Raw genomic sequence first — 20,653 nt, 5'->3', positions numbered from 1 at the left:
GGGGTATTAAATAGCATAATGTATCTAAAACATATAATCTTCCACCAAATAAACCATATAGTAATCAATACAAGATGTAATCAACACTACTAGTCACCCACAAGCACCAATCTATAGTTCCGATACAAATATTGAACACAAAAGATGAACTAGGGTTTGAGAGGAGTTGGTGCTATTGAAGATGTTGATGAAGATAGCCCTCCCAAAGATGGGAGAGTTGTTGGTGATGATGATGACGGTGATTTCCCCCTCCGGGAGGGAAGTTCCCCCGGCGGAATCGCTCCGCCGGAGGGCAAAAGTGCTCCTGCCCAAGTTCTGCCTCGAGACGGCGGCGCTTCATCCTGAAAGTCCTCTCCTTATTTTTTTCTAGGTCAAAATGAGTTATATACCTGAAGAGGGGCACCGAAGGTGGGTCCTGGTGAGCACAACCCACCAGGGCACGTCTGGGCTCCCTCGCGCGCCCAGGTGGGTTGTGCCCACCTGGTGGGGCCCCTCTGGTACTTATTTGCTCCAATATTCCTCAAATATTCCATAAAAAATCCTCGTAAAGTTTCAGCTCATTTGGAGTTGTGCAGAATAGGTAGCCTGACGTATCTTTTTCAGGTCCAGATTTCCAGCTGCCGGAATTCTCCCCCTTTGTGTATACCTTGCATATTATGTGAGAAAAGGCATTAGAATTACTTTAAAAAGCATTATTATACAATAAAACAACATAAATAACAGTAGGTAAACATGATGCAAAATGGACGTATCAACTCCCCCAAGCTTAGACCTCGCTTGAGGACAAGCGAAAACCGAAATCGAAAAACATGTCCACATGTTTAGAAAGAGAGGTGTCGATAAAAACAAGAATACGGACATAGCAGCATCATGTAACTTATTATATCAACAACAAAATTTAACATAAAACTTTTATCATAGACTTCTCATGAACAAGTGACAGTTCATCACAACATTGAAGTATAAAGCATAAACTCTATTGGAAACCAACAAACTATGTTCTCGGTCAACTTTGCAACTACAATTCATCATCTTTTTAGGAAGGGTCACGTATCGGAGCCTTTAGGCAAGTCCACATACTCAACCATCATTTAGTTTTCTATAATTGCTAACACTCATCGCGTACACATGAGCACAACGTTTCAACCGGACACATAAAAAGATTGGGGCTTATAGTTTTGCCTCCCAACGCATTCACCTCAAGGGTAATGTCAACAATAATAACTCATGCTACCCATATTAAACTGGATATATGTGCCTAGATCTTTCCTCACCAAATGATGCTTGCCAAAGGAGAAAATAAAAAGGAATATAAAGAAGAACTTTGACTCTTGCATGAAAGTAAAAGATAGGCCCTTCGTAGAGGGAAGCAGAGGTTGCCATGCGCTTTTTGTTCATATGCTCAACCCCTTAGTGCAAGAGAATGTCACGTTATATTGCCCCTTATGATGGCAACCTTTATTATGCAGTCTGTCGCTTTTATTCTTCACCATCACAAGTTCATACAACACTCAATTTTCCCTTACATTAAATGATCTTACACTTTTAAAAGCAATTTTTATTACCATTTATGCACCGATGACAACTTACTTGAAGGATCTTACTCAATCCATAGGTAGGTATGGTGGACACTCAAAACAAGATTTGGGTTTAAGGGTTTTGGATGCACAAGTAGTATCTCTACTTAGTTCGGAATTTTTGTCTAGCAAACATAGGGGCAAGCACCACATGTTGAAGGATCTATGACAATATAACTTCTATGTGAATATGAACAAGCATAAATCATTATATTGTCTTCCTTGTCCAATGTCAACAATTTTGGCATATAATATTTTGATGGGTGCTCACAATCACAAAAGATTTCCATGATAGTGTATTTGCATGTGAATCTTCTCTTACCTTATTAATTCTTTCATGAGTTGCATCATTGACCAATGCTATGTTTGTCAATCTACAATAAAATTTTCTACTTATACTTTTCCTTGTGTAATGTCATCACTTACCATAAGATTAGCATATGATCTTTTTCATTTATTTCCTTTCTTTTTATTGAAACAAGAAAGTAAAGAAAGCAGAACTCAAACTAAACTTTATTATATATCTCGCACACGGTTACAAAGATATATCACTAAGCAAACTCTCGAAAAGAAAGGATCGAACTAAACTTTTATTCATCTAAAGCAAAAGATAATTATGGATTGAACTAAGAAAAGTAAAGGCAAAAGATAGTGGGTATGATACAATACCGGGGCACCTCCCCCAAGCTTGGCGAAAGCCAAGGGGAGTGCCCATACCCGATACTCAATTTTCTTTTGGTGATGAAGAAGGAGGTGGTGGTGATGAAGTAGAAGCAATCTTGTCCTCATGTTTCCACGGCAGAGGCTCACCATCATAAGAGGAAGAGTGAGTCTCCCAGATCCTGCAACTGGCAGCCAAACTCATACCTTTAAAACTTGCCTCATATTCAAAGACTTGGCTTTGAAGGTTGTGGATCTGGCTATGGAGGAAGTTGATTTGCTCGTTGAGGGAGAAGACGATGTCCTTCATGGACTTGCCATCCACCTTGAGATCACGGGTGTAGTCCGCGATCATGAGGTGATTTGCATTAAGTCCACGTTCCACCATCCCCTTGCACCGCAAGACTTCCTGCTCCATAGCTTCAAGCCTGGCCTCCACGGATACAGTCCCCTTGGGCCCTTGCACATCATGGATGTGCAGCACCCCATCACGCATCTGGATAGCTTGAGGGTGCTGCATCACTTCCCGCAGATATGGGTTGATGACGTTGTCGAAGAACTTGTCCTTGGAGGAGCTTGAAGCAGCCATGGTGGATTGGATCTAACAGAAAACAACAAGAAAAGAAAACAAGAGATTTCTCCGTGATACGAAGGTCAACAGGTTCGGGGGGAGGGGGTATATAAAGATTTTTTTATCTTGGAGAACAAGCAGAAAATAAGAAAAACGGAGTCCGAAAAGTACCCGAGGTGGGCACAACCCACCGGGGCGCGCCTGGCTCCAGGCGCGCCCTGGTGTATCGTGCCCACCAGGGTCACTTTCCTGGAAGTTTCTTATTTTCCTAATTTTTTAAATGTTCCAAAACTAACAAAAAATATTTTTGCAGAATTTTCGGAGTTCGTTTACTTACCGTATCACGTACCTCCCTTTTTCACGATTATGGAGTGTTCCGGAAGGTTCCTTTTATGTGTTCTTCCGGTGTCGTAGTTTGGATAATATTGCTTTCAACATTAATGGGCGTACCTGAGATATAATGTTTTATTCGTTGCCTATTAACAACGTTCGGGTTAGTACCTTCAACATTATTTATTTTGATAGTTCCAGATCGATAAACCTCCTCGATGACATATGGCCCTTCCCATTTGGAGAGGAGTTTTCCTGCAAAGAATCTGAAACGAGAGTTGTACAAAAGAACATATTCCCCAACTTTGAAATCACGCTTTTGGATTCTCCTGGCATGCCATCTTTTAACTTTTTCTTTGAATAACTTTGCATTTTCATAAGCTTGGGTTCTCCATTCATCTAATGAGCTAATATCAAATAACCTCTTTTCACCATCAAGTTTGAAATCATAGTTAAGTTATTTGATTGCCCAATATGATTTGTGTTCTAACTCAAGAGGCAAATGACAAGCTTTTCCATAAACCATTTTATAAGGAGACATACCCATAGGATTTTTATATGCTGTATAAGCCCAAAGTGCATCATCTAGTTCCTTAGACCAATTCTTCCGGGACCTATTGATAGTCTTTGGTAAGATTAGTTTTATTTCTCTATTGCTAAGTTCAACTTGACCACTAGACCGAGGATGATAATTGGTGATGCAATTCTATGGTTAACATCACACTTAGCAAGCATTTTATAAAAAGTACCATGAATAAAGTGTGAACCACCATTAATCATTAAATATCTGGGTCTCCAAACCTTTGAAAAATAACTTCCTTAAGCATTTTAATAGAGGTGTTGCGATCAGCACTACTGGTTGGAATAGCTTCTACCCACTTAGTGACATAATCAACAACAACCAAAATATGAGTATACCCATTTGAGGAAGGAAAAGGTCCCATGAAATCAAATCCCCAAACATCAAATGTTTCAACAGCAAGTGAATAATTCATAGGCATTTCTTGACGCTTACGGATATTACCTATTCTTTCACATTCATCACAAGATGAGACAAACTTACGGGCATCCTTGAAGAGAGTAGGCCAATAAAAACTAGATTGCAATACATTATGAGCGGTTTTGTCTCCCGCGTGATGTCCTCCATAAGCCTCGGAGTGACATTTCCGTAGGATTTGTTCCTGTTCATGCTTAGGTACACAACATCTAATAATACCATCTACTCCTTCTTTATAAAGATATGGATCATCCCAAAAGTAATGTCTTAAATCATAGACGAATTTTTTCTTTTATTGGTACGTAAAGCTAGGTGGTATGTATTTAGCAACAATATAATTAGCATAGTCAGCATACTAAGGTGTACTGTTAGAAACATTTATTGCAGCTAACTGTTCATCAGGGAAGCTATTATTAATAGGTTGTGGGTCATCAAGAATATTTTCAAGCCTAGACAAGTTATCATCTACGGGGTTCTCTGCTCCTTTCCTATCAGTGATATGCAAATCAAATTCTTGTAGCAGAAGAACCCACCTAATGAGTCTAGGTTTAGCAACTTTCTTTTCCATAAGATATTTCATAGCAACATGATCGTGTGAATAATTACTTTAGAATCAACAATGTAAGATCTGAATTTATCACAAGCAGACACCACTGCTAAGAATTCCTTTTCAGTAGTAGCATAATTTCATTGAGCACTGTCTAGAGTTTTACTAGCATAATGGATAACATTTAATTTCTTGTCAACACTTTGTCCTAGAATAGCACCAACAACATAATCACTAGCATCACACGTAATCTCAAAAGGCAAGTTCCAATCAGGTGGTTGAACAACAGGTGCAACAATTAAGGCCTTCTTTAGTGTTTCAAAGGCTTCCAAACAATCATCGTCAAACACAAAAGGAATATCCTTTTGCAAAAGATTAGTAAGAGGCCTAGAAATTTTAGAAAAGCCTTTGATAAACCTCCTATAGAAACCAGCATGACCAAGGAAACTACGAATACCTTTGATATCTTTAGGACATGGCATTTTCTCAATTGCATCAACCTTGACTTTGTCCACCTCAATGCCTCTTTCAGAAATTTTATGGCCCAAAACGATACCTTCGTTAACCATAAAGTGGCACTTCTCCCAATTCAAGACAAGATTTGTTTGTTCACATCTGTGCAAAACTCGATCAAGATTGCTTAAACAATCATCAAAAGACTTCCCATAAACAGAAAAGTCATCCATGAAAACCTCAACAATCTTTTCACAAAAATCAGAGAATATAGCAGCTATACATCTTTGAAAGGTAGCAGGTGCATTACATAGACCAAAAGGCATACGTCTATAAGCATAAGTTCCAAAAGGACAAGTAAAAGTGGTCTTTTCTTGACCAGGTTGTGAAACAGGTATTTGTGAAAAACCAGAATATTCATCAAGGAAGCAAAATGTGTGTGCTTAGATAACCTTTCTAACATTTGATCAATAAAAGGCAAAGCGTAATGATCTTTTCTAGTGGCTTTGTTTAATTTTCTATAATCAGTTACCATTCTGTAGCCTATGACAATTCTTTGTGGAATAAGCGCATTCTTATCATTAGGAACAACAATAATACCTCCCTTCTTAGGGACACAACAAACATGACTTACCAATCTACTATCATCTATAGGATATATTATACCTGCTTCCAGAAGTTTCAATATTTCTGTTCTTACCACTTCTTTCATCTTCAGATTTAACCGACATTGGTGATCAACAACGGGTTTAGCATCGGTTCCATACTAATCTTGTGCTGACATAGAGTGGGACTAATGCCCTTAAGATCATTAAGAGTATATCCAATAGCAGCTCGGTGCTTCCTTAGAACTTTCAATAGTCTTTCTTATTCATGTTTTGAAAGGTTAGCACTAATAATAACAAGATATAGCTTTTTCTCATCAAGATAAGCATATTTCAAAGTTTCTGGCAATTGTTTTAATTCAAACACAAGATCACCTTTAGGTGGAGGAGGACCTCCTAGAGTTTCAATAGGAAAATTGTGTTTAAGCAGAGCTTGTTGTTCAAAAAGATTCTATCTATTTCATTTCTTTCACGCATATGCAAATCATTTTCATGGTCTAGTAAATATCGTTCTAAAGGATCAGTAGGAGGTACAACAATAGAAGCAAGACCAACAATTTCATCCTTACTAGGCAAATCTTTTTTATGAGGTTTTCTACTAAACTTGGAAAAATTAAATTCATGAGATTCATCACCAAAGCTAACACTGACACTTTGTTTCTTACAATCTATTCTAGCATTGACGGTGTTCAAGAAAGGTCTACCAAAGATAATGGGACAAAAGTCATCTTGTGGGGAACCAAGAACAAGAAAATCGGTAGGGTATTTTAGTTTCCCACACAAGACTTCAACATCTCTAAGAATCCCAATTGTTGATATAGTATATCTATTGGCAAGTTTAACAGTAACATCCATGTCTTCTATTTCAGCAGGTGCTATTTCATTCTTAATCTCTTCATATAAGGAAAAAGGGATAGCACTCACACTAGCACCTATATCACATAAACCATGATAACAGTGATCTTCTATCTTGACTGAGACAATAGGCATGCCAACAACTGGTCTATGTTTACCCTTTTCATCGGGTTTGGCAATTCTAGAAGCTTCATCAGAGAAGCAAATAACATGCCCATCAATATTATCGACCAAGAGATCTTTAATCATAGCAACACTAGGTTCAACTCTGATTTGTTCAGCTGGTTTGGGTGTTCTGATATAACTTTTGTTAACCACAGTTGAAACTTTAGCATGTTCCTTTATCCTAATAGGAAAAGGTGGTTTTCAATATAAGAAGTGGGAACAACTGGATCAACATTGTAAATAATAGTTTCTTCCTTAGCTTTTACCGGTTCTTTAACTTCTTCTTTAATAGGTTGGTGATATCTACACCACTTCTCCTTAGGGAGATCAACATGAGTAGCAAAGAATTCACAAAAGGAGGCTACTATCCTAGAGTCAAGTCCATATTTAGTGCTAAACTTTTGAAAAGCATCGGTATTCATAAAAGATTTAACACAATAAAACTTAGGTTCAATACCTGTCTCTTTACCTTCATCGAGTTCCCAATCTTCATAGTTGCGTTTTATTCTTTCTAAAAGATCTGTGGCACCCCGGCTCAGAGCGACTGGTTTACCCTGCATTGCCAGCCCAGAGACCTTGTCTTCTGGCAATGCACAACAACATGGTATAGAAAAAAACCGCTTTATTCATGCTAGCAGAACATAGTTCATATTACAACAGTTAGCGAGGCCAAGCACAACACACGGTGCGGCTGAACAATATGTACATTATTTAGTGAACATAAAGGGGCCTCGATCATGACAACTACTCGGCAGCGGAACAACGTCATAGCGGGACTCCATAGCACAAGGACACCAACGTGGACACGGTCTAGACTCGGACAACACTCCTTTCCAACAGAACTTTCCTGAAATCTGGCATGACACGCCAGGTCAGTACATTGAATGTACTTGCAAGCTCACAATAAGCATAAACAAGATGACAGACAATATTATGATATTTATCCAATTTAATCAACAATGCAACTATATAACCAACATGCTGTGACAGTGCTCAACAGGTACTCATTCTCCCGACTTGCTTACCATGTGTGACCAACAAGCATAATATTACCAACACATACTCGTGATCCTTCTGGCGATCACAACCCGACCATCTCATGGCCCGTGATCCTTACAACGATCACAACCCGACCAACTCGTGGACCGTGATCCTTACGGCGATAACAACCCGACAACTAATGTCCAACTTAGCCCGATGACTTCACCGTCATCCTTTGTGCAATTTAGTGTGCATATTTATTAAGTGTTGACCCATGGTGTACCTTACTTTTGAGCGTGTTTGTATCCGTGGACTCGGCTATCGATAGATTAAATACACTCTACAGAGGTTAGTACACTGTACCCACACTACGGAACCCATGGCCTCACCCTCCCATTCGGGTGGACCAACAGCGTTCCGACGAAACCATTTCACTGTCATGACACTCTCCCGGCCCCTCCGACTCAGACCCCACTGGGCTAGTCCTGGGTGGCCCCATGTCTACCTCCAGGCACCTCGACCACCGTCGTGGCCGCGATCCACACTAGGATCCGGTACCAAACTTAACTTAACAATGGGCTCACAAGGTTATGCTTGCCTACCGGGCCAGGGTACAGCACGCCCATAACCTTCCCTAAATTGAGGTACCGACCAGAGGCACGACAATGAAATGCATTAAGGCCGTCCCATACCGGCAAATGTGGTTGCACTGGGAAAGACTCGTTTCAGCGGCACCACGACCCGGTCAACAACATGTTCAAGTTGAATTATTAATCAGGTTCAACTTAATGTAAAAAATAAAATAACCGGTGTCATACTGCTATACCATGCATCACTTAACATATGCATCACATAACCGTGCAAAGATTGCATCAATCACGCTCCCACGGAGCCAACATAAACTCATGCTACTATACTGGTTAACACATCTCTTTACTTATACCAGAACTATTTCTAGCAATTATCATCTTTATACCTCATGCAAAAATATTATTCCAATTACTCATCAACTCTATGACCATATTATTTATTTATCACTTGCAACTAAGTTCTCATTATCTTACCAACAATATTTACTTCAAACATACTGAAGTTCAAAGCATTTTAACATAACAAGCATATAACAGAATATATTTATTATATAACTAATTTAAATGCACCAATATTCATAAGTTCAAGTATGAAAATCATAAATATTAAAGTGGCACCATGAAAATGTTACTGTGGCTTGCCTTAGTATTGATGAGGTTCACAAGGCTCCTGGTGATCCTCAAGACAAGCTGGTTCCTCTGAAAACATTCAAAAACCACAAAAGAAAATATCAAGAAACCTTCTGAAAATTGCCAGAAAATCTAGACAGTAAGGAAAAATCCCATCTTTTGGGAGCTGTTAGATTTTTGGACAAAGAACACAATGCAAAAAGAATCACTGCATTTGGACTTGTAGAATAAAAGTTATGGCCATTTGAATGCTACTAGAATTTAGATGAATTTGAAAAAAAGAAACATAGGGGGGTGACGTCGATGGCGTATTTTCCCAGGGCGCCACCACTCATACCGCTTTGCGTGTGTAGTGAGTGGCTGACTAGCGGGCCCCGCTAGTCAGGTCGGAGGGAGAGGAGAAAGAAACAGAGAGGCGCGGGGCTTCGCCGGAGCTTACGCCGGTGTTGAGGCTTCTTGGAGGAAAATGAGAGGGAGGGATTGACAGAGAAGGTTCTTGCGCACCTGCCCGTACCCGTAGCGTGGCTAACGGTGACCGGACGGCGTCGGATTTTCCTTGCAAGCGGAGGCAGAACATGGTGGTCGCTGGAGAGGAGGAAGATGGTGGCTAGGGGCGGCTCCAGGGGCTCTAGCTAGGCTTGCTAGCTTCACGGAGGAGAGGCGGAGGCCCTGGTGGGGTCGCCTTGTCTTGGGGGTGGCCGGAGCTGCGGGGACGATCCAGAGGGGATCGCCGGCGAGCTCGGCTCAGGAAAGACAGCCCGCGGCCTGCCCGGCCGGGCTGCGGCTTCTTGTGGCTATAGGAGGGAGAGGTGGTGAGGTGCGATGCCCCAGGAGGCTGCGGAGGGTTTTTTTATAGGCGGGGCAGCGAGGAGGGCTCGGGCTCCACCGGAGGACAGCTGTCTCCGGCGCCCGGCGACGAATGGTGCCAGAGAGAGAGGGGGAAGGCGACGGGGGTCACGCGTGAGCTGTGTGCAGACGTGGACGAGTTCAGGAGCGAGGAGGAAAGGGATGAACACAGTGCACGGGCACTGTGCCGTTGGCCGGACCATGCCCGTGCTTGCTGCGGCGAGCTCCGGCATCGGCGAGCGGCAGAGGAGTAAAGGGCATGGAGACGAGGATGGTGGCGAGGGGGGACACGCTCTGGCTGGCCGAGCAGCGAGCACGCGCGCCACAGAGGCGCTGGCGACGCACAGAGCGCGCGTTTGGCATGCCAGCACGCTGGACGAACGGGCTAACTGCGTGGACCGTGACATCAGGCCACATATGCACTAACCATGATGTCTGGCGTGTAGTCCTTAGTAACCTTAGGTGTTACCATGGCTCGGTTTGTTCCCAGGTGCAGTAGATGTGAAATGGTGAAGAGGTTAAGTTAATGGACAGAAACTTTGAACAGTTACCATGGTCAAACCACAAGGATTTAAAGGCTGAGCTTTGGGGTTTTACTGACTCTTACTAAGGTGAATAAGCATAGGGAAAACCAGCTACATTGGAGCTAGTAAAAGGTAGTTGCTGTAGAAACTACCAGTTCAGCCTAGAAGTGAAAATATTTTCTGTAGCCAAAATACTCCAAAGAGCGGTGAAATATTTTTGCTCAGAAATGTGCCTAGGGTCCAAAGAATATTTGGGATTTTTCTCAGGATTTTTAGGGCAACAGAAATGAGGGTTGCTTTGGAGGTAAAAGGGTTTAGCTAGGGTTTAAGAGGCAAAATGAATATTTTTCATTTAAGAAAAATGTTCCAAGCAATATTGTTGGGTTGGCCAGGGGTGAAATGATGGATTAGAAGAGGAGAGGGGGCACTTGGGTGAAAATCAAGAGGTACCCAAGTGATCAAGTCCAAATGGAATGATTCAAAACTCCAAATCCAAAACCAACTCAGCTGAAAATCAAGCAAAGAAAAGAGGGCAAAAACCAGGCTGTGACAAACCTCCCCCACTTAGAATGAATCTCGTCCTCGAGATTCGGTTGCTTGGTAAAACCATTCTGGATAACATGCCCTTAGAAATTCTTGTGATTCCCAGGTTGATTCTGACTCGGTATGATGCATCCATTGAACCTTGTAAAACTTCCATGACTTACTGCAAGTGACTCTTTCCATCTGATCCAAAATTTTCATGGGCCTCTCTTCGTAGGTCAAGTCCTTGGCCAGCTCTATCTCTGCCAAATCGGTCTTTTTCTCGGGTGGTGAGATGCACCGTCACAGTTGTGAAACGTGGAACACGTTGTGCATGTTGGACAGTTCCAAAGGCAGCTCCAACTGATATGCCAGAGCACCTACTCGTGTCTTGACGGGAAATGGACCAATAAACCTGGGTGCCAATTTTCCACGGGTTTGGAACCTTTTTACTCCCTTCATAGGTGTGACTCAAAGGTAGACATGTTCTCCGGGTTCAAAACTAATCTGCCGGTGCTTTGCATCGTAATAACTTTTCTGTCGCGATTTGGCCAGTTGTAATCTGTCTCAGATCTCCTTGACTTCTTTTCGACTTCCAGCATGAGATTTGTTCCGAAAATGCGGCTGTCTCCGGTTTGAGACCAATTTAATGGAGTGCGGCACTTACGGCCATACAAAGCTTCATAAGGTGACATCTTTAAACTGGTCTGGAATCCATTGTTATACGAGAACTCAGCGTACGGCAAGCAATCTTCCCATTGAGGTCCTTGGGATAAAACACAGGCTCGGAGCATATCTTCGAGTATCTGATTTACTCTTTCTGTTTACCCATCCGTATGAGGACGATAAGCGGTGCTGTATTTTAATTCCGTCCCAAGGGCTTGATGGAGACGGGTCCAGAAAGAAGAGGTGAAAAGTGAACCTCGGTCAGTAGTGATGGTTCGGGGAACTCCATGTAAACTGACAATCCTGGATACATACAGTCGGGCAAGCTCATCTGCTCGGTATGAGGTTTTGACTGGGAGGAAGTGAGCCACCTTGGTTAATGTATCCACTATGACCCAGATCGCATTGTTGCCTCGTCGGGTTCTAGGTAATCCTGTGATGAAATCCATACAGACATCGTCCCATTTCCATTGTGACACGGGCAGTGGTTGGAGAAGTCCGGCTGGTTTCTGATATTCCGCCTTAACCTTGTTGCATACGTTGCAACATGCCACGAAATAAGCAATGTCTTTCTTCATTCCATCCCACCAGAATATTTGTCGAAGGTCTTCATACAGTTTTGTGCCTCCAGGGTGGATTGAATACGAGGACTTGTGGGCTTCTGACAAAATTTTCTGCTTTAGGTCAGCTTGATTAGGCACACAAATCCTTCCCCTGAATCGGAGGGTACCATACTGATCCTTCGAGAAACCGGATGACTTGATGCGCTTCTACAGTTTGGCATCGCCGGGCTGGGCCTTGCAGATTTCTTCCTCAAAAGTAGGAGTGACCGTCAGAATATTGGCAAAACCGGCCTCAACAATGACCGGCCTCAACAAGACCCTAAACCCGGATGGTAATTTATTCCAAGATCATAATCCTTGACCAACTCTAGCCATCTTCGCTGACGGAGGTTTAAATCCGGCTGGGTAACTATGTATTTGAGACTTTTGTGGTCAGTAAAAATTTGGCACCTTTTTCCAATGAGGTAGTGTCTCCAAATTTTTAAAGCATGAACCACCGCGGCCATTTCCAAATCATGAGTGGGGTAATTTCCTTCATGGGGTCATAGCTTCCGTGAGGCGTAGGCTACTACCTTGCCATCTTGCATAAGCACGCACCCAAGTCCTTGCCGGGAAGCGTCGCAATATACGTCAAAGTTGCGGTAGATATCTGGAAGTGTTAATACCGGCGCAGTTGTTAAGCGCTTCTTTAACTCGGTGAAACTTTTCTCACAGTCTGACGTCCATTCAAACTTCTTATCCTTTTTAAGCAACTCCGTCATGGGCTTAGCAATCTTGGAGAACCCTTCAATAAATCGACGGTAATATCCGGCTAATCCAAGAAAACTCATGATCTAAGACACGGCGGCGGGTGGCAACCAGTCGAGCATGTCTTTTACTTTGCTTGGGTCCACGACTATTCCTTCAGCGGATAGTACATGCCAGAGGAATCCCACTTGCTTGAGCCAAAACTTGCACTTACTGAACTTGGCGTACAACTGGTGCTCGCAGAGTCGTTGTAGCACTGCGCAGAGGTGTCCTTTATGTTGTTCTCCACTTCTTGAGTAAATAAGTATATCATCGATGAAGACGACCACGAACTTATCAAGGAAATCCATGAACACTTTGCTCATCATGTGCATGAAGAAGGCGGGGGCGTTGGTGAGGCCGAAGGACATGACAGTATATTCATAAAGACCGTAGCGAGTGGTGAACGCGGTCTTGGGAATATCTTCCTTTTTAATTTTGAGTTGATAATATCCAGTCCGCAAATCAATCTTTGAGAATACCTTGGCTCCACTGAGCTGATCAAACAAATCATCAATTCTTGGCAGAGGATACTTGTTTTTGATCGTGACATCATTCAACTGTCGGTAGTCCACACACATGCGGAGGCTGCCATCTTTCTTGTCCACAAAAATAGCGGGTGATCCCCATGGCGAGGAACTCGGGCGGATATATCCTTTCTGGAGCATTTCATCAAGCTGTTTCTTTAGCTCCACCAACTCGGATGACGGCATTCGATAATATTTCTTGTGTATTGGTGTGGTTCCGGGCACAAGTTCTATTGCAAACTCAAGCTCTCGGTCAGGTGGCATGCCTGGCAGTTCTTCTGGGAATACATCAGGAAACTCACTGACCACTGGAATTAATTCCATTTCTGCTATTGCTATAAAAACCATTTCCTTGGAGGGTATGCTTCTACGAGCAATAAACTTGGTAGCTTGTCCATCTTGTCCGGTCAAATTGACTTCCCATGTCGCACAATTTATGCATACTTGGTACTGAGTCAGCCAATTCATACCCAAGATAACATCCAATTTTTTAGACTCAATCAATATCAAAGACGTCGGAAAACGGATTTCGTTGATCCTCACTTCCAGATTGCGGCAGACAAGATTGCTTTGAATAATAGATCCCAGGGTTTGTACCAGCATATTCTTGCCCAAAAGCGAACAAGGAAATTTGTTTTGGGCGACAAAACTCCGAGAAATAAAAGAGTGGGAAGCCCCAGAGTCAAATAAAATTACTGCAGGTATGTTATTAACAGGGAACATACCAATGACGAATTTGGGATTTTCTTGGGCTTCGTCGGCTGAAATGTGATGAACGTATCCTGTGACGTCGTGCTGACTTGGACCGGCTTCCAGATAATGGATTTGAGGCTTGAACATAGCATTGGTTCGGGTGTTGTTGGGACACCGTTTGGCATAATATCCGGTTTGTCCGCAACTATAACAGGAATTGTTGCGCAGACGATTCTCCATAACTGGGTTGAGCACATCATTCTTCACTTGGGTGGTGGTCTTGTTAACATTTTGTTGCCAACTGGGCTGGTATGCCATCGGAGTTGGCTGCCAGGTACGGACCTTCTACACTGGTTGCATTTCCTTATTGGGCTCAAACTTGCGTTTGTGATCGCTATGGGCAGACTTAGTATCTGACACGAGCTTGTGTTCCCTTTCAGCAATGAAAGCCTTGTTCACCAGGGTTTGGAAATCTGGAAAATTGAACATACTAAGAGAACAATGAAGTTGCGGGTTTAATCCACCAAGAAAGCGGTCCATCTTCCTTTCTTGAGTGGCCACGTCATATTGAGAGTAACGTGACAGGTGATTAAATTTTTGTAAATATTCTCCCACTGAGTGACTTCCTTGGAGGAGCGCAAGAAATTCATGCTGCTTAGTCTTCATAATTCCCGCAGGGATGTGACATCTTCGGAACTGCTCCTTGAATCTTGACCAGGTAATTGCTTCATTCTCAGTCCCTATGGCTTTCTCACTTCCCCACCATATGGCAGCAGCGCCTTCTAGATAATATGTTACAAATGGAAATTTATCCTCTTCATTAGTTCGAGCAACCTCAAGTTTCTTTTCCATAGTTCTTAACCAATCATCTGCATCCAAGGGATCAATGGCCTGACTGAAACTGGGAGGCTTAGTCCTTTGAAAATCAGATAGTTTGGAGTGAGAGGCAGGCTGATTTCCATTCTGTCCAACCATTGTTTGAATACTTCTGAATATTTCCATTAGATCATTGTTTCGTTGTTCCTCGAACATACGCATAATTTGCTCGGTGGAGGGCGGATTTGGCGGTGGAGGCGGTGGTGGAACGTACGGCTCAGGTGATTGTCCTGCCTATCGTGCGGAACGCCGAACAGGAGAACCCTCACGAACATTGCTACTGCAGCCTCCCCGCGTCATCCTAATATGATTTTTCCCAAGTCAATGCAACCGAGATGAGAAGCATTCAACAAAAACCGGGGAGAAACCAGCAACAAAAACCAAGGGAAACTGAAAAGACGAAGAAAATACGGCGAATGAAATAAAGTCCAACATAATGATACATAGACTCATACATGAAAGATAACAACATGCCAGGTCCAACTACCCTCATACATGAAACGAAACATCATGACTAGTACGATTACAACCATACTCCATCCCGACAACTGAGAATACTCGGAAGCTCTACTGCTCGGCTGGCACTGCGGGGTCCTCTCGTGATGCGGGCTCAGATCCAGAACTAACGGGGTTAACAGAGACCTCCGGGTTAAAAGTGACATGATGACGCTGCCTCGAGGGCTATCCCTCAGGGGCAGGTGGAGGGCGGATCATCGGGGCTGCAAGAGTGGCGAGGAGTGAAACCCACTCTGCAGGAGCACTAAGGGGACTCGCAGTCGCGGTGCCCGAGCTACTCGGGGGAGTAATCGGAGAAACAGGGGATCTAGAACTGGCAGGAATGTAGGGAATAAATCCCACAGACGGAGAAGTAGTGGCTGAGCGAGCAGAGACCAAAGTAGAGGCTAAAGCAGTACGAGCACGACTCAGCTCACGAGCCAGCTCGTAGATCAGAAGATAGCTAGCAGTGATGTAGCGAGAAAGGTGGCTAGCGACACTATCAGACTCCGGATCAATGACAGGGAAACTAACACTACCATTATCGTGGAGAGAAGGGTAGTAGTGGAAACCTGGGTGATTCTGCATCCGGACCTCATTGTAGCGGAGCTCAACAAGTACCTCGAATGCAGCAAACTGGACAACCTGAGAAGCAGAAGAAGCGTAGCCGCTACGAGAGGTGCTAGTGTAAGAACTGGAATCAGAACTGGTGCGCAGAGTAACCACGGCGTGATACTCATACACTGAGTCAGCTAGGCGCTCTGTAACGCCCTCGATGCGGCTATAGCTCCCACGTGTCGAGGCATGACTTAGAGGCATAACCGCATTGAAAGCAATGTCGCAAGTCAGGCAATCATTACAACATCCCATGTAATATATAATAAAAGGGGGAGATAACATAGTTGGCTTACACTCGCCACGTCACATCAGAGTACATAAATAACATCCATCAAACAAACACTCATGGCCCGACTACGGCGCCAAAATAGAAAAGACCCCCAACATGCGACAAGGTCCTGAATCGATAACCCCAACTAGGCACCACTACTGATCATCGGGAAAGGAAACATAGTATCGCTGAGAGTCCTCGTCGAACTCCCACTGAAGCTCGTAGTCGGCAACTGGAGCAGAAACACCTGGACCTGCATCTGGAGTTGTAGTATCTGTGAGCCACAGGGACTCAGCAATCTCACACCCACGCGATCAAAACTATTTAAGCTCATAGGAATGGATAAGGCCAATATGTGTGGAGCTGCAGCAAGCGACTAGCATATGTGGTGGCTAACTTATACGCAAAAGAGAGCGAGAAGAGAAGGCGAAGCACGAGCGAGAAGCTAAAGGAACATCCTGCGCAAGCATAACTCCAACACCGTGTCCACTTCCCGGACTCCGCCGAGAAGGGGCCATCACGGTAACACACACGGTTGTTTCGTTTTAATTAAGTTTAGTTCAAGTCATCTACAACCGGACATTAACAAATTCCCATCCGCCCATAACCGCGGGCACGGCTTTCGAAAGATCAATCCCTGCAGGGGAGTCCCAACTTAGCCCATGACAAGCTCTCACGGTCAACGAAGGAATAGACCTCCACCCAAGACACACCGATCAGACTCGGTACCTTGGTACAACAAGATGATTCGACAGGTTAAAACAAGTCCAGCAACACCGCCCGAATGTGCCGACAAATCCCGATAGGAGCTGCACATATCTCTTTCTCAGGGCACACTCAGATGAGACTAGCTACGAGTAAAACCAACCCTCAAGTTTCCCCGAGGTGGCCCCGCAGGCAGCTCAGTTCGGACCAACACTCAGAGGGAGCACTGGCCCAAGGGGGGCTAAAATACGATGACCCTCGGGCTCCGGAAACCCAAGGGAAAAGAGGCTAGGTGGCAAATGGTAAAACCAATGTTGGGCATTGCTGGAAAAGCTTTAATCAAGGCGAACTATCAAGGGGTTCCCATTATAGCCCAACCGTGTAAGGGACGCAACAATCCGGGAACATAACACCGATATGACGGAAACTAGGGCGGCAAGAGTGGAACAAAACACTAGGCGAGAGGCCGAGCCTTCCACCCTTTACCAAGTATATAGATGCATTAAGATAACATAGCAATATAATGATATCCCGACAAGTAAATAAATGTTCCAACAAGGAACGGCTCCAATCTTCACCTGCAACTAACAACGCTATAAGAAGGGCTGAGCAAGGCGGTAACATAGCCAATCAATGGTTTGCTAGGACAAAGGTGGGTTAGAGGTTCAACATGGCAATTGGGAGGCTGACAAGCAAAAGGTAGGCATCGTAGCATTGGCAAAGCAAAAGAGCGAGCAAACTAGCATAGCAAAGATAGTAGTGATTTCGAGGGTATGATCATCTTGCCTGCACAGTTGTCAGAGTTGACTGGATCCTCACAAGCAAACTCAACGGGCACCTCGTTAGCGAACTCGTCTCCCGGCTCTACCCAACAAGACAAACAAGCAACAAGGACACAATCAACCACGGGCAAGACCAAGCAATATGATGAAATGACGATATGCTATGCGGGATGCGATGCGGGATGCAAAATGCAAGATATGACAGGAAATGCATGAACCTGGCATCAGCTTGGAAAACCAAGTGTGCCACTGGATAGAGGGGATGAAATCGCTTGAAAACGATATAAAGATCATAGGAATCGGAGCTACGGTTTGGAAATGGCGAGCGTTTTAAGATATGACACCGGTCTGCGATTTACAGCAAGTAGGCATCTAAATGCAACGAAATGAACATGCTACAGCCACCAAACATGAAAACAAAATACATGGCAGTGATGTACACAAGATGGTTGACAAAACACTAGCACTGAGCCATAGGCAAATTCATCCATTAAGAGGTTCAAACAAGCATGGCTAAAACGAGCTCTGATTACCAACTTGTAATCAGAGCGACATTGCTTTCAATGCGGTTATGCCTCTAAGTCGTGCCTCGACACGTGGGAGCTATAGCCGCATCGAGGGCGTTACAAGTTGGTAATCAGAGCCATCCCCGACCTTAGGAGCCCCATTGCTTGATCGTTTTTAGCAGCCGAGTTGTGTCTAGAAAAATGTTTTGAGTCCTTAGGAATTATATATCGGAGAGCTTAGGAATTCTTTTTACTTCCTAGTCTCCTCATCGCTCTGGTAAGGCATCCTGGCGTAGAGTTTTGACTCTTCTCTTCTAAAATTTCACTAAATTTTTTTTAGGTTCACGCGAGTATCTTGGTTTTGTTACGATGGTTTTGTGACGAGAACATTGTTCTTGGTGCCTCCTGTCTTTAGGGGTTGTGGCAGTGTCCCGGGGAGTTGAGCTCCGAGGTGTTGTCGTCACAATTTCATCGTTGCAATTCTGGTATACTTGAGATATGTTCGCCGACATCGAAAATCTCTTTTATGCAGTTCGTTGGTGAGATAACCTCGACGCCACCCAGTACTGGGGCGGGAGTTCGGGAGTATCGCCATAACTTGTATAACGGATGCTTTTCGAAGGTTGAGGTAGATGGTTTCCGAAGTTTTCCTGGTTATGTGTTGAAGGATGGATACAACTGGATGTAGGATTTGCTAGTTTGGGTGAGATATTGTGCTTCCCCTGTATCCCCAACACCTGATTGCATAACCGGAAAGGTTCGGGAGTTTCATAGGTGGGAAATCTAGTAGCTCTAGTTCTTCTTCCACGGATATTGGTTTGAGATTGGGATTTCTTACCGATTATTCGTTCTTGATCCGTACCTTGTTGATTTATTTCTCTACCTTAATTCTTCGTGGCTTCGCAATTTATGGATATGTGATCATTTGAAGAGGAATGCATTCGTTCATTTTGTTCAGATGTGAAGACTATATGTTGCAATTTTCATTCCGTTGGATTCAGCTTCTATATTGTTGTCTATCTATGTGCTAATGGTGGTCAACCTCTTCAGGATGGCTCCTCCAACGCGCACGACTCCGAATCCTAATCCGCCTCCACCTCCGCCTCCTCCGGAAGCATGGCAAGCTGTGATGGCCGCTACTAATGCAAACACACAGTTGATCATGCAAATCCTTCAAGAGCGCAATCAAGGCAGTCAAGGGAATCAAGGCCATAATCAGCACCACTTTGCTACTCTGAACCAGTTCCTTGCTAATGGCCCAAAGACGTTCAGCGGTTGTGTTGAGGCTACCGACGCTGACGATTGGCTAGTGGATCTGGGCAAGCATTTTGAATGCAGCAACGTCAGGCCTGAAGATTTCGTCAAGTTCGCTTCTTTCCAGCTCAAAGATCAGGCTGCAGAGTGGTTCCAGCAGTACAAGGATTCCAGAGGTGGACGTGTTATCACTTGGGACGATTTCCGTCAAGATTTCCGCGCTCATCACATCCCTCAAAGTGTGGTTGAGAGTAAGCGTCAGGAATTCCGCAATCTGAAGCAAGGCTCTTTGTCTGTCTATGACTACAACAAGTTGTTCCAGAAGCTCGCCCGTTTTGCCAAGTAGGATGTTCCTGATGAGAAGAGCATGATCTATCAGTTCAGGGGTGGTCTTCGTGAGGAAATTCAGCTCGCTCTTGTCCTCTTTGAGCCGTTGAGATACGATGAGTTCTACAACATGGCACTGAAGCAAGAGGCTGCTCAGATGAGATGTGATGCTTCCAGGAAGCGTGCCAGAGATATTACTCCGTCTTCCTCTACTCAAGTGGTTAAGCAACAGAAGTATTGGCTTCCTCCTCCTCTGTTCCGTCAGCCGTATCAGCAGAAGAGCAAAGGTGGCAGTGGTTTCTCCCACCCACCCAACCCAGGCTTTCAGAACAAGGCTTCGTCTCAAGCTCCAAGACCGAGTGCTCCGTATCACCGTCCGCTTTCAGAGGTCACGTGCAACAAGTGCCAACAGAAGGGTCACTATGCCAACAAGTGTACCAACCAGAGGCGTCTTCCTCCTCCTCCTCCTGTCAGATCGGCAAGTACAGCTGTGGTCAAGCACAATCCCAAGCACGCCAAGGTCAATATGCTGAATGCAGCTCAGGCTGAGGATTCTTCAGATGTGATCATGGGTAACCTTCCTGTTAATGATATTCCTGCAAAAGTTCTTTTTGACTCTGGTGCATCGCATTCCTTCATGTCATTTCCATTTGCATCGGAGAACAATTTTAGCACTAGGGCATTACCTAGAGCTATGCAAGTCGTCTCTCCAGCTAAGCGACTAAGTTCCA

The sequence above is a fragment of the Triticum aestivum genome, chromosome 7B (assembly GCF_018294505.1).
Source record: "Triticum aestivum cultivar Chinese Spring chromosome 7B, IWGSC CS RefSeq v2.1, whole genome shotgun sequence".
Taxonomy (NCBI): Eukaryota; Viridiplantae; Streptophyta; class Magnoliopsida; order Poales; family Poaceae; genus Triticum; species Triticum aestivum.
Note: the sequence above shows the minus strand (reverse complement) of the source record.